Source organism: Cibotium barometz, chromosome 16 (assembly GCF_041138505.1).
Source record: "Cibotium barometz isolate CiBa-2024 chromosome 16, ASM4113850v1, whole genome shotgun sequence".
Classification (NCBI taxonomy): Eukaryota; Viridiplantae; Streptophyta; class Polypodiopsida; order Cyatheales; family Cibotiaceae; genus Cibotium; species Cibotium barometz.
The window spans coordinates 15,570,509-15,586,027 of record NC_141061.1 but is presented as its reverse complement, the minus strand read 5'-3'; the positions used below and the strand labels follow the sequence as shown (position 1 = coordinate 15,586,027).

Sequence of the window (15,519 nt, the reverse complement as noted above, 5' to 3'; positions counted from 1 at the left end):
CGCATTGTACTCACTTGAATATACAAGGTCTGTATCACTCTAATATTTAACAAACTTACCTCTAAAGCTCACAATACTCAATTTTCCATTGTATACAAGGACTGCATGGTTTCACATATTGCACAAGTATGCAACATAGCCGATAAGATATAGGCTTCCATATTTGCGCTATAATGAGAGTGTATATTGCAAGTTAGTATAACGCAATATAGGGTGGATGTTAGTGAGTGAAGCCTTTTATCACGTTGTTTTGAATTATAATATACTAGGTCTATATTGTGCAAATGTGTAGAGAATACTAAAAAGTGGCTTCTAAAAACGAGAGTATGGCTTGCGATCTCCCATATGGTTCCGAATTCGAAAAGAAATAATGCATCAATCTTAAAATATCACGCGTTGGGTGCTTGTGTCAAACCATAAAGGGCTTTGTGCAATCTGTAGACCTCATCCTAGAGTACAACGCGATATGGGGGATTCAATGTGTTTGAAGTCCTCTTATCGTGTTGTGGTGAGTTTTGTTAAAAAAATTATCCTTAGTGGTCCTTTAAACCTATTTTTCGTGTTGGATTTCCTTTGATTGTTAATGCAATACAAGTGATATGGGGGATTTAGTGTGTTTGAAGTCCTCTTATCGCGCAATCTATAGACCTTATCCTTCAGTACAGTGCGATATGGGAGATTGAGTGTGTTTGAAATGGTTTTATCATGTTGTAGTGAGTTTTGTTAAAGAATTGTCCTTAGTGGTTCTTTAAGCCTATTTTGCATGTTGAAGTTCCATTAATTGTTAATGCACTACAACGAAATATGGAGGATTCAGTGTGTTTGAAATCCTCTTATTTCGTTGTAGTGAGTTTTGTTAAAAAATGTTCATAGTGGTCCTTTAAGCCTATTCTACATATTGGAGGTCCTTTAATTGTTAATGCAGTCACTACTACAAGGAAAAGCGACCATAGGAGCATTTTGACGTGCTTTAAAATATTATAGGCACGTCTATAATCATATCTACAGACATGCGTCTATATACGCATCTATATACGCATCTATAAGCGTGTCTATATATTGATATAGACGTGCATATAGACGCATAAATAGATGCCTTTATAGCCTTTGTTATAGACATGCTCTGGAATTTAAAATTTTTTTAGAGAGTTGCCTGTGCAGATGTACAGCTGCATTTTCTACACATGCAGCTGCATTTTCTGCACAGGCAGCTCTCTGGTTAAGGTTTTAATTACTTCTACGTAGATGAATCAATATCAACAAAGATATCAACATAAAAACTTAAATTAAAGATAGATATGCACCAAAAGATTTGTGAACACACTTTGAATACTGATTAAAGAAGATGAGAAATTACATTTTATATTCAAAAATTTCTCCATACATGATCATAGCCACATAAGGCTTGAATAAAAACATAGATACATAAAGAAGATGAAAAATTCCATCCTATATCCAAGAAAATGTCCATACATGATGGTAGCCACATGAGGCTTGAAAAAGAAACATAGTTGCATAAACCAAAACTATACATGAAGAAAAACTATAAGGAAAACTACTCGGAGGAGTCATCACTCTCCAAGTCATCTTGTCCTCTTTCTTGTCCACCTTGTGCCTACACAAAGTGAAGATATATATAAATAAAAATAGAAAGCATTATAAAGGTCGAAACATGTTTTGTAAATAAAAATAAAAATATTACCTGCATTGGTGTTCTCCTTGCTCGATTATATTGTTCGTGGAGATGATCCCTTCATCGTGAAGGTAATCCCATGTATCTCCTCTACTGTGCGACGATGGTAGCCAGTCTTTGCTATAGGATCTCCACCCACAATGTCACGCTACATCACAAGACAAACATTATAACACAACTCAAATAGAGAGAATACAAAGAAAAGACATGAAGTTGCACTATACATACAAACTCGGCCTCCCATGATCCACGACCTCTAGATCCGAAGTGCGACAATCCATATCGCTCCATTTGTATTCGCCGTGCTTCTGTTTGTTGCTGGTTCACTACTTCTTCTTGGCTTTCTTCCACTCCCCCCTATAAGCAGTAGATGGCTTGCCGTGTCCATTTTGACCGGTATATATTCAGGCTTTCTCCTCCTTTTCATGTCTCCTTACTAGAGACCTCCTATTCTTAAGTATGCCTTTGATTTTGTGTTGCGTCCATCTACTGTTAAACCTTTGGTTGTGAGGATTATAATACTTCTTCCACTCCCCCCTATAAGCAGTAGATGGCTTGCCGTGTCCATTTCGACCGGTATATATTCAGGCTTTCTCCTCCTTTTCATGTCTCCTTACTAGAGACCTCCTATTCTTAAGTATGCCTTTGATTTTGTGTTGCGTCCATCTACTGTTAAACCTTTGGTTGTGAGGATTATAATACTTCTTGTGGATAGCTTTAATGCAATCATCCACTAGGCTCTCCCTTTGCTGCTTAAAATGTATAAAGAAGTCTTTATAGTGTGCAAAAACTACTCGGCGCAAGTAGTTCACCACCTTCTTTCCGTGAGAGTCATCAACTATGCCACCCACATCTGTGATATCATAATATGATATATCACCATGATGTGTGGTTACACTAAAGAACTATCCCCACCCCAAAGCACTGCCCTAGGCATCGTCTATCTCCTCTACCTCCACTCTTAGTGCTAGTGCAGCGTGAGATACGACTACCACTATCTCTACGACTACCCTCCCTACGACAACGGTTGTACTCACATGAGAGCCATGATGACTATGAGGTGTCACATCTCCTGAAGGTGCAGGTCTAGGAGATTATGTAGCACTAACTGGGGCTGACAGATAAGGGGTGAATGTAAAGGCAGGTGAAGTGCCTAGCAAGGGTAAAGTTCCTAGAGCAAGGGTAAAGTGCTTGGCAAGGGACTCTGTTGGGCTGTGGGGTGGGCAGGTGGGCTGTGGGCGTGGGCTGTGGGTAGACCTAATGGTAAAGGGGTGCCTACTGCATCATAGGCTACCAACTGCTAGGGGGTGGGAGTATAGCTAAAGATGCTCTCTACCTCCCTAGCAAACTGTCATTGTTTGAGACTCGATGAGAGCCTCAACCTATGGGTCTGTGGTGGGACAAGAGAACAAGGACCCAGGCCACATCTATACAAACAAAGAAAATATTAAAAAATAGGGCAAACCTAATGGTACAGGGGTGCCTGTTGCCTCGAGCCTGTTGCATCATAGGTTGCCAACTGCTCGGGGGTGGGAGAATAGCTAAAGATGCCCTCTACCTCCCTAGCAAACCGTCATTGAGACTCGATGAGAGCCTCAACGTATGGGTCTATGGGACAAGAGAACAAGGACCTAGGCCACATCTATACAAACAAAGAAAATATTTAAAAAATATTATGAAATGAAGACTTATCGGCTCTTTAAGTCAATGGACCCCTGGAATCATCTCATTCTTCAAAACACAAAAAATAAACATTACGACCTTAAGCATGAGGCTCTTTAAGTCAATGGACTACTACATGGTAGCCTAATACCGGCGCTTATACCGACGTCATTGAACGGGGTCTAAAAAAGCCCCGTCATCGGTATAAACGCCGGTATATGCGCCGGAACGACGACGTCGGTATAAGCATCGGGGAAACAATACCGGCACCTATACCGGTGTCTATACCGACGTTTCACCGGCATTAATACCGACGGCTATACCGGCATGAGGCCTTAAGCATGAGGCTCTTTAAGTCAATGGACTACTACATGGTAGCCTAATATCGGCGCTTATACCGACGTCACTGAACGGGGTCTAAAAAAGCCCCGTCATCGGTACAAACGCCGGTATATGTGCCAGAACGACGACGTCGGTATAAGCGTCGGGGAACAATATCGGCGCCTATACCGGTGTCTATACCGACGTTTCACCGGTGCTAATACCGACGGCTATACCGGCGTTTATACCGGCTACTATTCCAGCACTTATACCGGGGTGTATACCTGTCCCTATACCGACGTTCACCGGCATCTATACCGACGGCAGTACCGGCATGTATACCGGCACATATGTCGGTGTATATACCGGGGAATATAGCGACGCTGTACCAGAAATTTTTTTTGGACAGAATAGTGTTGCCTGGCTGCCTACACAATGAACAGGATCAACAACAGCAAACAGACAGCACCATTCTGTCTAAAATAGAGCACAAAAACAACCGTGCTCGTTTTTTTATTTTTCAGATCGATAAACAAGAAATTAAATTCAACATTAATACTCAAGAATCTTTTAATCATATACCATTAGTTTGAAGGTCATCTTACATCATGGTAATGCCTCCCAATTGACGGTCTCTCCTTCTTCTTCAAGCATCTCAAAAAAGGCCACAAGGCCATGTTTGTGAGCGTACGTCTCCTCTCGCCTACTTGGTGGGCGATTCATGGCCAACTCCTACACAAACGATTAACAATTATAACTTTTAGAAATCAACATTTAGCCCACATACATACATTTACATAAATAAAATTGCTACAAATACTTATGAATTCATGGTGCATGGTTTCGTAACCACCACTCCCAAGATGAGAAGCCCCTACTATTTGGAGTCTTGCCCTTGCCGCCTCTCTTTGTTGTTGAAACCTCTCTGGTGTCTCTGTGAGCTCCTGAGCAATGGCTGCCCACTCCCTGTCATCTAGCCAAACAGGTTTCTCTTTCCCCTCTCTAAATGCATCCCTCGCCTCTGACCTACGATGCCCCATCAAAATGCGAGCTGTATACTGTATCCACTCATTAGAGACGACATTCATAGGGTCAGATGGCTGAAACTCTTGCTTTATCTTTGTATTTATATAATTTTTCTTCCCCTTATCTTGCTGATCCCATTTAGTCTCATGAGAGAGTCGTGAAACTGTATAGTGCACAATTGTCGAATGCGTGTCTTCATTGCCTTCCCTGCACTATTCATTATTGGTGCCCCATCCCTAATTGTGTATATCTTGCTGTTGTCATGGTCATGTGCACTCGAAGGAGTGGAAGGTGACCCTATGGGTGTGCTATCAACAGATGAGAGCAAAGGACGACGCTCACGTGGTGGTGGTGTCACAGCATCTGTGGCACTACCACCACAACAACCTCCCCCTGAAGACCTACTATGTGAGCGACGTCTATGTGAAGAGGTGGTAGATCGAGCTGTAAGAGGAGTGGAAGGCTGTGTGGTATGAGGTGTGGGAGCTGCTGTCGTACCCACGGGTGTGGGAACTGGCGTCGGGAAGCCAGATGGTGAGGCAGATGTCCCTGCTCCAGAACCCCAATAACTCTGAGCCATGGCTCTCTACTGTGGAGTCATGGACGAAAGAAAACCATATAACTGCTGGGGACTCATGCCCTGCGGTGTAGGATTAAATGAGAAATCAGGACTGTAGTCGTAGGGTGGTGAGTCATCACCCATGGCATGGACAAAAAACCATATGACAAACTTGTGCGAAATGAAAATTACACGGTAAACAATGAAAGAACCATATGACAAACATTAACAATGATAAACAACAATGGTAAAACTATATCAACTTGCACCTACAGTAGTGATTATGACGGTAAATATTAACAATGGTAAACAATGAAAGGACCTTTCAATGTCATAAAATCATTACAAATATGTCATAACTATTTGCATAATCATTAAGATACATCATTTTAAAAACCATTATCTATTCTATCATCCTCATTAAGATCAGTAGCCCCAAAGAGATCTATGTCTATGTACATTTCAGCATCCTCATCATTAAAAGTCCCTTGATGAAGGATGTCCTCATCATCTATGTCTTCTTCCTCAACATGTTTTTCAGCTTCATTGGTTTGCACCTCTTCATTTGGATCTTGCTCTAGTTGCTCCTCTTCATTTGCTTGCTCCTCTTCATTTGGATCTTGCTCTAGTTGCTCCTCTTCATTGTTGATATCGGCTTGTTCTTGCTGCTCTCCACCACCCTGTGCATCCACATCACCCTGTTGTAGCTCAAATTCTTCAAAAATTTGCTTACTTCGGGGGGCGACTTGAACCACAAATAGCCAGCGTGGATCTTTTGGATCCGCTTTAAAGACAACCTGCTCACAATGCTCTGGGCGCACAAAAGTATCTTGCTGATCGGTCCATACCTTTGTGGAGTCCACTTGGATGAGGCCACTCTTGTCTCTACGTACAGTTGCATGTGGCCCATTCGTGATTACCTTGAACCACTTCACATCAAAGATAAACAACTCAAAACTTCTGAAGCCAACCTTTAATATATCTTGAATGGTTCCAAAGTAATCAAGCATTCCAGTAATTGTGTTATCATCACTTGCACTTGCATGACTTTCTTGAACAAACTGTGCTGTGACACCACAATCAAAGGTTACTCTTCTTTGGTCTATTCGTTCTACCCGAAAATGACGTCCATGTGACCAAAACGCCCCATATTTGTGATACTACAAATAGCACATAAAGATTGTTGATGAAGAAATAAACACTGAGACATGTAGAGAAAAAAATTAGAGACATGTAGAACTTAAACACTTACATGCCAATCGCATCCTTTTGTAAGCTCCTCCTCCCCCTCTGTTATAGTTAAACCAGCACGTTTGGCTTCTAAAATTGTAGCTTCTAGCCATCTACCTGTGGGAAAGTCCGAAAGAGCTTGCATACCTTCTGGATATGGGAGATTTCTTGTAGTGCGATTCCTTCTGAAACTTAAACGATCTTGTACTCGTTGTCGCTTGAGAGCTTCATATGTCTCAATCCACTTCTCCATTACATGAGAGTTCAAGATGCAAAATTTGTTGATTTTTTCCCTCAAATTGTTATCCATCTTTCTCTTAATGCCTTGGCCTTGAGGTTCCTCACCAATGACTCGCCTGTTAGACTCTTGAGACCATAGACGAGGTATCTCTGGATCTGAGGAACTTAAATATTCAGTGATGTAAACAAGGGACTCTTATATCAGCCACCCTTCTGACATACTACCCTCTGGGCGAGCCATTTGGCGAACAAATCCCTTTAATGTCTTCATAAACCTCTCCAAAAAGAACATCGATCTTGAATGGACTGTTCCAGCAACTGCAACCTCATCTACAACATGAACTAGCACATGCATCTGGATTGTTAATAAACTTGTAGGAAAAACTTCTCTACCATGCATACTGCCTCTATGGAGTTTAAACGCGCTGTCTCCAAAGTGTCTCTCTTTATCTCTTTTGAAGAAATCCAGCGCACCAATGTGCCAATCTTATAGATCGTAGCTCTAATGTCTTCAGTGAGGCAATCTTTTATTGCTATGGGTAGCACAAATTGTAGAAACTTGTGCCAATCATGACTCTTGAGGCCACTAAGATCATCGTCCTTTGTAAATGCACTTTTCAAGCAATGCATACAACCTGTAGGAGTCCGAAACTCTGAAATTGTCCTCTTGACTTGTTGTTCCTCCATCTTACTAAAAACCCATGGGGATCTTGGAAGTAGCACCTTTCCATTGGGTCTAGTGCGAGCCCACAACTCTTGCATGCAACCAATCTCTTCCAAGTCATCCCTTTGGCCTTTAGTCTCCTTTTTTCCTGTCATGGTCTTCCACAGAATGTCAGCTACATTCTTGAAAATATGCATCGGGTCAAGCAAATGGTTTATAAGGAGATCACCCCAATAGGGGAGTTGGTGAAAGATAGAGAGCCTCTTCATCCCACGACATGCCAAGTTGCCACATTCCTCCCATTTGATCTTCCAATCGCTTGCCTTCAATGCACTTGGAGGAGGTCTTCCTAGATTACCATCTCGCAATTCATGATTTTCTGGAAGATACCTAACATGTCCTTGGTAGACATTCTTTCGTAACGCTTTTGAGTATCTTGAATCAAGTCGAGGACCACATACAGGACATACATTGTAACCCGATATAGACAAACCTGAGCATTCTCCATAGCCAGGCCAATCATGCATTGTCCACATGAGATTACCTTGCACAGTTGTAAGTCTTTGGCCACTCTGCTACTTTAACATGTCCTTCACTTCAATTCCATTCCACAAGGTACGTAACTCATCAATAAGTGGTGCCAAATATACATCCATGTTCTTCACCTTGTACTTTCCTGGAACTATTAATGAGAGCAACAAATGACCTTTCTTTATTGCTAATCATGGCGGAAGATTATAATTCACAAGGCAAACAGGCCATGTGCTCCATGAAGAGCTCCTTAAACCAAAAGGGTTTACACCATCCATTGCTAGGCCAAGACGGAGGTTTCGAGGTTCTTCCTTAAAAGCCGGCCATTTCTCTTCAATGTGTCTCCATGCAGGTGAATCAGTAGGCACACGCATCACTTCATCTGTGGATCAAGTTGTGGCATGCCATGTCATCAAGCTTGCTATAGATTTGCACCTGAACATGCTTTTTATTCTTGGGATGATTGGAAAGTGCCTAAGAACCTTTACCGGGACAGCTTCCCCCTGAACATCTTCTCTATATCTGTTAGAGCCACAATGGGGACATTCTTGCAAATGCTCATATTCATGGCGAAAGAGGCAACAATCATTGCGACAAGCATGAATATTAAAAGCCTGTAAGTATAGCAATATCTGATCGTTACTATTAAGATTTAGTCAAATACAATTTGAAAATTTATCATTTCAACAGTAGGTGTAATCTCCAAAAAAAGTCCTTACTTGAATAGTTCAATGACACTTGTATTAGACCATCCAAAAATTAACTGCAAATTTAGCATCGTAAGAGATGCATGCAATACAAATATGTTGGCACCATTCTATAATGGAAGGCGTGCAAGTTTACGCATGGCCTCTTCCTCTGGTTCATAATTTGACCATTGAGAATGTCGTGGTTGATGATCTTCATGTTCATGCTCCTCGAAGAGAGCTTCTTGTTGCTCGATGAAGGCATCCAACATTTCTTCCATTGGACCTTCTTCCATTTCCTGACCTTCTTTCATTCCCTCGGGTGCTGTTAATTGATCTCCATCTGTCACTCCCTCCTGCGATATCCTCATCCTTTGTTGGAGACGAGAATTCACAGGCACAATGTTATCAAGATGCGGCTGCACACTTGCTTGGTTGTACGATTGAAACTGTAAATTTTGCAAGCACTCTATTGGAAATATGCCAGCGTCATGAACATGCTGGTTGCAAATCCTTCGTTTTCGAAAGATTTGGTACTTACATCGCATGCATGGACACGCTTTTCTCTCTTCAAGATTGAGAGGCTCCATCTAGCAGGATAACATGTATATGTACCTCATTAAATACAAATCATTATGCATTACACAAAGCATTATGTAAACCATAAAACAGGGCTTCTTTTCTCCAACCGTGAGGGAGTTTTTAAAAATAACATTTAAAGCATCAAACGGGCTTCTTTTCCCCAGCCGTTGAGGGAGACTTTAAAAATATTAAAAAAAGCGTCAAACGGGCTTCTTTTTCCCAGCCGTTGAGGGAGATTTTAAAAATAACTTATACATTAGCTTATCTTCTCTCCATACAAAATTAAGAAGGTAATTAGAACAAGGATGGAGAGAGAAGCTATCTCTATTCATAAATAGCTATTTATAAAGGCCTTATGCAAAAATCTATATGCATAGATTCTGTAAATAGAGCCTAGACATTGAGCTCTATGCATAGAAGCCTACACCTAAAGCTGAGCGCATAGAGCCTTATGCATAAAGCCTATGCATAATGATCTATACATAAGCTTATGTGTAATGCTCTATACGTAAGTCTTATGCAAGCTTTATGAATAAGGTTTATGCAATCGTATGCATAGTAAGGCTTGCAAGCCTTAAGTATAAGCTTGCATAATAAGGCTGCAAGACTTATGCATAAGCTCTATGCATAAGCCATATGCATAAGTCTTATGCATAAGCTCTATGCTATAAGCCTTATGCACTATGCTAACCCTTAATCCCATCACCCAATGGTGTAATAAACATGATCTTGTCTTACATGGATAAGAGATCTTACCTTGATAACATATATAAACTCTATGAATAAAGAGAATACCTTATGCATAGAAAAACAGAGCATAAGAAATATATGTTATATGTATAAGAGAGTATAAACATTCAAAAAGCTTATGCTCTCCATCCATGCAAGGCACTCTACATCAAAAAAAGCTTTATGCATAAAAACATAACGCATGTGAAGCCTTATGCATAAAGCTCATCCATAAGATTTATACATAAAACATTATGTATTAAGCTTTATGCATAGATCTTAATTCATGCATTCAGCTAGATTCATATAGCTCTATGCATAAACTCTATGTATAGAGCTTGCATAAGCTTACAAGCCCTATGTATAGAGCTTTCATAATCTTACAACCTCTATGTATAAAGCCTATACATAGAGCATATGCATTAAGCTTTTACAAGAAGGCTATGCATAGAGCTTTATGCATAGAGCTTTCAATAAGAAGGCTATGCAAGCTCTATGTACAATGTCCATGCAAGCTTTCAAGAAACCTATGCATAGAGATTTTATAAGCTTACAAACTCTATGCATAAAGCCTATGCATAGAGCTTATGCATAGAGATTTCACAAGCTCGCAAGCTCTATGAATAGAGCTTATGCATAAAGCTTGCAAGAAGGCTATGCATAGAGATTGCAAGCTTATGATAGGTTTTATGCATAGATCTTGAATTAATCCTATGTATAAGCTTGCAAGAACCCTAAACTAACCCTAAACCATAAAACAGGGATGCAATAATACGTAGAAAAAAGCATAAACAAGGAAAATCGAAAGAGGGTCTACCTCTTTTTTGCGAAGCTGAAGGAGAGGATTGGTGAAAGATTGGTGAAAGAGCTACAAAACAAAATATTAAACAAAGTAATTAGTAAATTAAACATAAGAATAAGAACTAATACAAAGTAATACAAAACCCTAAAATCTCTATGCATGCATTAGGAGATCTATGCATACATAGAGAGCTCTCAACATGCATAGAGAGCCAAAAAAAACACAAAACCCTAAACATCCTATATCCTAAATTAAAAAGCAAAAGCAAGAGCATATTAGTAAAAGTGGAGAAGGAGAAGAGGAGAAAAGAGGAAAGAAGGAGAAAAGAGGAAAGAGGAGAAAAGAGGAAACGCATACCTTCTCTGCAATGCCGCGGAAAACAGAGAACAATACGCTCTCGGCTGTAAAAAACTTACGAGCGTCGGTATGTCCTTCGGTATAAGCGCCGGTATATACTTCGGTATATGCGTCGGTATCAGCAACGGTATATGCTTCGGTATATGCTTCGATATACGCATCGGTATATGAAAATTTCAAATTAGCCCGCCCGACTTGTCTCCTCCAAGATTACGACGGGCATACCGATGTTTGACATTTGCGTCGGTATTTTAACGTCGGTATGCCCTCAAGCTCTAGTAGTGAAAACTATGCATGAGGCCTTATGCGTAAAGCTATGCATGAGGCCTTAAGCATGACGCTTTAAGCATAAAACTATGCATGAGGCCTTTTGCATAAAGCACCATGCATAAGGCCTTACGTATGAGGCCTTATGCACATAGTTTTATGCATGAGGCCTTATGCATAAAGCACTATGCATAAGGCCTTAAGCATGAGGCCTTATGCATAAAGCACCATGCATAAGACCTTAAGTATACATAAATCTTATGCAGAAACCTACAAAAAAAATCCCTAGCACCCCCAAGAGTGCAATAATAATAGAGGAACGAGAGAAAAGATATGAAAGCCTTTACCTCTTTTTCGTGATGTTGAAAGAGAGGATTAGAGGACCATAAAACCAACAAAAGGGTCAGCAAAAGATTAGTAAAGCTTATGCATAAAGCAATGTATGAGGCATTATGTTTAAAGTACTATGCATAAAGCGATGTATGAGGCATTATGTTTAAAGTACTATGCATAAGCTTAAAGTAATATGCACTAAGCATAAAGCTTATGCATAAGTCCTTAAGCATAAAGCGATGTATGAGGCATTATGTTTAAAGTACTATGCATAAGCTTAAAGTAATATGCATTAAGCACAAAGCTTACGCATAAGTCCTTTAAGCATAAAGCTTATGCATAAGGCTTATGCATAAAGCTATGCATGAGGCCTTATGCATAAAGCTTATGCATAAGGTTTATGCGCAAACCTACAAAATAAATCCCTAGCACCCAAGGGTGCAATAATAATAGAGGAAAGAGAGAAAAGACATGAAAGCACTTATCTCTTTTTCGTGATGTTGAAAGAGAGGATTAGAGGCCCTACAAAACCAATAAAAGGGTGAGCAAAAGATTAGTAAATCTTATGCATAAGCGATGCATGATGCATTATGTTTAAAGTACTATGCCTTAAGCATAAAACTTAAAGCATAAAGCATAAAACTTAAGCATAAGGCCTTAAGCATAAAGCATAAAGCTTAAGTATAAGGCCTTAAACATAAAGCTTATGCATAAGGCTTATGTATAAAGCATAAATCTTATGCTTAAGGCTTATGCATAAAGCTTAAAGCATAAGGCTTATGCATGAGGCATTAGGCATGAGGCCTTAAGCATAAAACTATGTATGAGGCCTTATGCATGAGAGCTTATGCATAAAGCTTATGCACGAGGCCTTATGCATATATAAGGTTTATGGATAAGGCTTATGCGCAAACCTGCAAAACAAATCCCCAACACCTAAGGGTACAATAATAATAGAGAAAAGAGAGGAAAGATATGAAAGCACTTATCTCTTTTTCGTGATGTTGAAAGAGAGGATTAAAGGACCTACAAAACCAACAAAAGGGTGAGAAAAAGATTAGTAATGTATACATACAAACCAAGAAAATATTAAGGGTTCAAGAAGAAGAGCAAGAGCAAGAGTTAGAAGAAGAACAAGAAGAATAGGAGCACGAAGAAGAAAAAGGAGCAAGAAGAAGAAAAGGAGCAAGAAGAAGAAGAAGAGAAAGAGACTCACCACAACCAAGGTATTTACCAAGGTAAACTCTTAATCCACAGTCCTTTGTAAATCAGATTTGCAGAGCCTGGTGATGAAGCTTGAGAGGGTGAGAGAGGATTAGAAATAGGGCGGGATGTTTTTTAGAAGAACTACGTTTTGCCAAAATTCTGGCAAAACACTCTAGGGTTTAATTTTTGGTCTTTTTCACCACAATGCGCGTCTAAAAGCACGTCTGTACACGTGTCTAAGAGTGCATCTATAAACGTGTATATTCTGTAGAGTAGATGTGTTTATAGATGCATGTACAGAGACGCACTTAGACGCACAAATAAATGCAAAACAGAACAGAAAAGTTTTTACACATATAGAAAGATGAAAATTATTTATTCTTTTTTTAAATATTTAGGATGTCTTCATCAATCAGTTCTTCTAGTGATGATAAGTCCATTCGTGTTCAAAATCGAGATCGTTGGTTGCAACAAACAATAAAATGTATGTGTGATTGTTGTCGAGGATGTATGCATCAACAACGTAGCATTACGATGAATCACATTTCAATGTATGGAAAATGGGAATCGACAGGATCAATGGTACGTATACTTTGCTTATATTGTAAGAATTTAATTAAGAATTAGTATTCAATGGAGACTCACATTGAAATACTTGTGTGTAGGATAATGCACCGCACCCTTCTATGTTAACTCATAGGCGGCGTCAAGAGGCCAAGCGTCATAGAGAAATAGCAGAGGCTTCACAAAACGTAGAAGTGGTGGAGGATTGGAATGATGAAGATACAAGCCCACCACCCTTTCCTCATGAGATGGTGGAGGAAGAGGTTTTAGAAGATATGGTACGTGCTCTATTTGCCAATGAGTGTAGTGAAAATGAAAAAGCCATGGAAAATCATCACCTTTATAAAGTGGCTTTGACCCCACTTTTTGAGAGATGCACATATTCCATTCTATGTGCTACTCTTGAGTTTCTCAACTTATAAACAATCTATGGATGGAGCAATGCAAGTTTGAATGCACTTCTCAAGTGAGTTTTCTACTTCCATTATATATATATAAGAAGAACTTATTTTTTATATTAATGTATTTGATTGTTTTGTCGATAGGATTTTGTCGAAGATGCTTCTAAAGGAGAATAAATTGCCAACCTCAAGAGACCAAGCAAGGAGCTTTGTGACATCTCTTGGAGGCTTGGATTATACTCGCATCCATGCATGTATAAATGATTGTGTTCTCTTCCGTGGGATACATGCGGTGGCTCAAGAGTGTCCTATTTGTGGCGAGCCAAGATATCAAGAGGACCTTAAAGGTCTACATGTTCCGCGTAAGGTGTTACAAAATTTTCCTATCATTCCTCACATCCAACACATGTTCAAGTGCAAATCTATTGTAGAGCTCATGTCATGGCATTCCTCTCATTGATCCAATGATAAAAAGATGAGAATTCTTGCAGACACTCCTGCATGGAAGCACATCGAGGAAATGTGGCCAAGCAAGGAAGAGCCTAAACATTTGAGACTTGGATTGGGTATGGATGGTGTTAATCCTTTTGGAATCTAGAGCACCTCATACAGTATATGGCGAGTGGTAGGTGTAAATTACAACATTCCTCCATCCATGGTAATAAAGAAAGGACATGTAATGTTATCCCTCCTCATTCTTGGGAAACATAAGGTAAAGAATATGGATATATATCTTAATCCCTTGATTGATGAGCTTGAGATACTTTGGAGAGGTATCCATGTGCATGACATATGTCGGCCTTCATCTTCACGAGACTTTCTCTTGAAGGCCATCTTGATGTGGACGATGCACAACTTTCCTGGTTATGGTGGCGAGTGTTCAGGTGAGTCAAATGGGTTTCTATTCATGATGATTCTTTATTATCATTGTATTGTTTTTTTTCATGCTTGAATGTGTATTTTGTTTAGGTCTCTCCACATCTGGATACCATGCATGTCCTATTTGTGGTCCATCATTGGTGGCATCTAGGCCACAGAGCTTGAAGAAAATGATATATGAGAATCGTCATCGACTTCTCCCTCATCATCATCCCAAATTTGTTCGTTCTTGGATGGGAGTCCCTCCACATCCACTAAGCATGGGAGATTGGAAGGCGTTATGGAATGGAGTGGAAAGTTCTCCTCCCCACGACATGAATAGGTAATATATCTTTGACATAGAATTCCAATACAAGCTTTGATTTGAAAAGATAATCCTCTTAATATTTGTTGTTATTTGATAAGGTACTCTATCTTCTTTTGCCTACCATATTGGACGAGCCTCAAAATCAACCATCTTCTTGATCCAATGCACATCTTCAAGAATGTCGCCTCTAACATTTGGGAGCACTTGAGAGGAACACGGGACTCCTTGCTTGTAAGAGAGGATCTACAAAGCATAGAGAGGATACAAAGAGCTTGGCCATGAGAGGGACCAAATAGGAAGACAATTCTACCTCGAGCACCTTGGATATTAACAAAGAAGGAGGAGAAGTTGGTGAAAGATGCCATTACTACATTCCGTACTCCAACAGGGTGCATGATGTGTTTAAAAGGTGCCTTTACAAAGACAAAGAAGAGAGGTGTTGAGCAATTATATGGCTTGAAGTCCCGCGATTGGCACACA

At 39.9% G+C, this 15,519-nt stretch overlaps 1 pseudogene; it reads left to right on the top strand.

Moving 5' to 3' along the window:
• The first annotated feature begins 13,422 nt into the window (after positions 1-13,422).
• Positions 13,423-15,058, top strand: LOC147630417 (uncharacterized; annotated as a pseudogene).
• Positions 15,059-15,519: the final 461 nt, after the last annotated feature.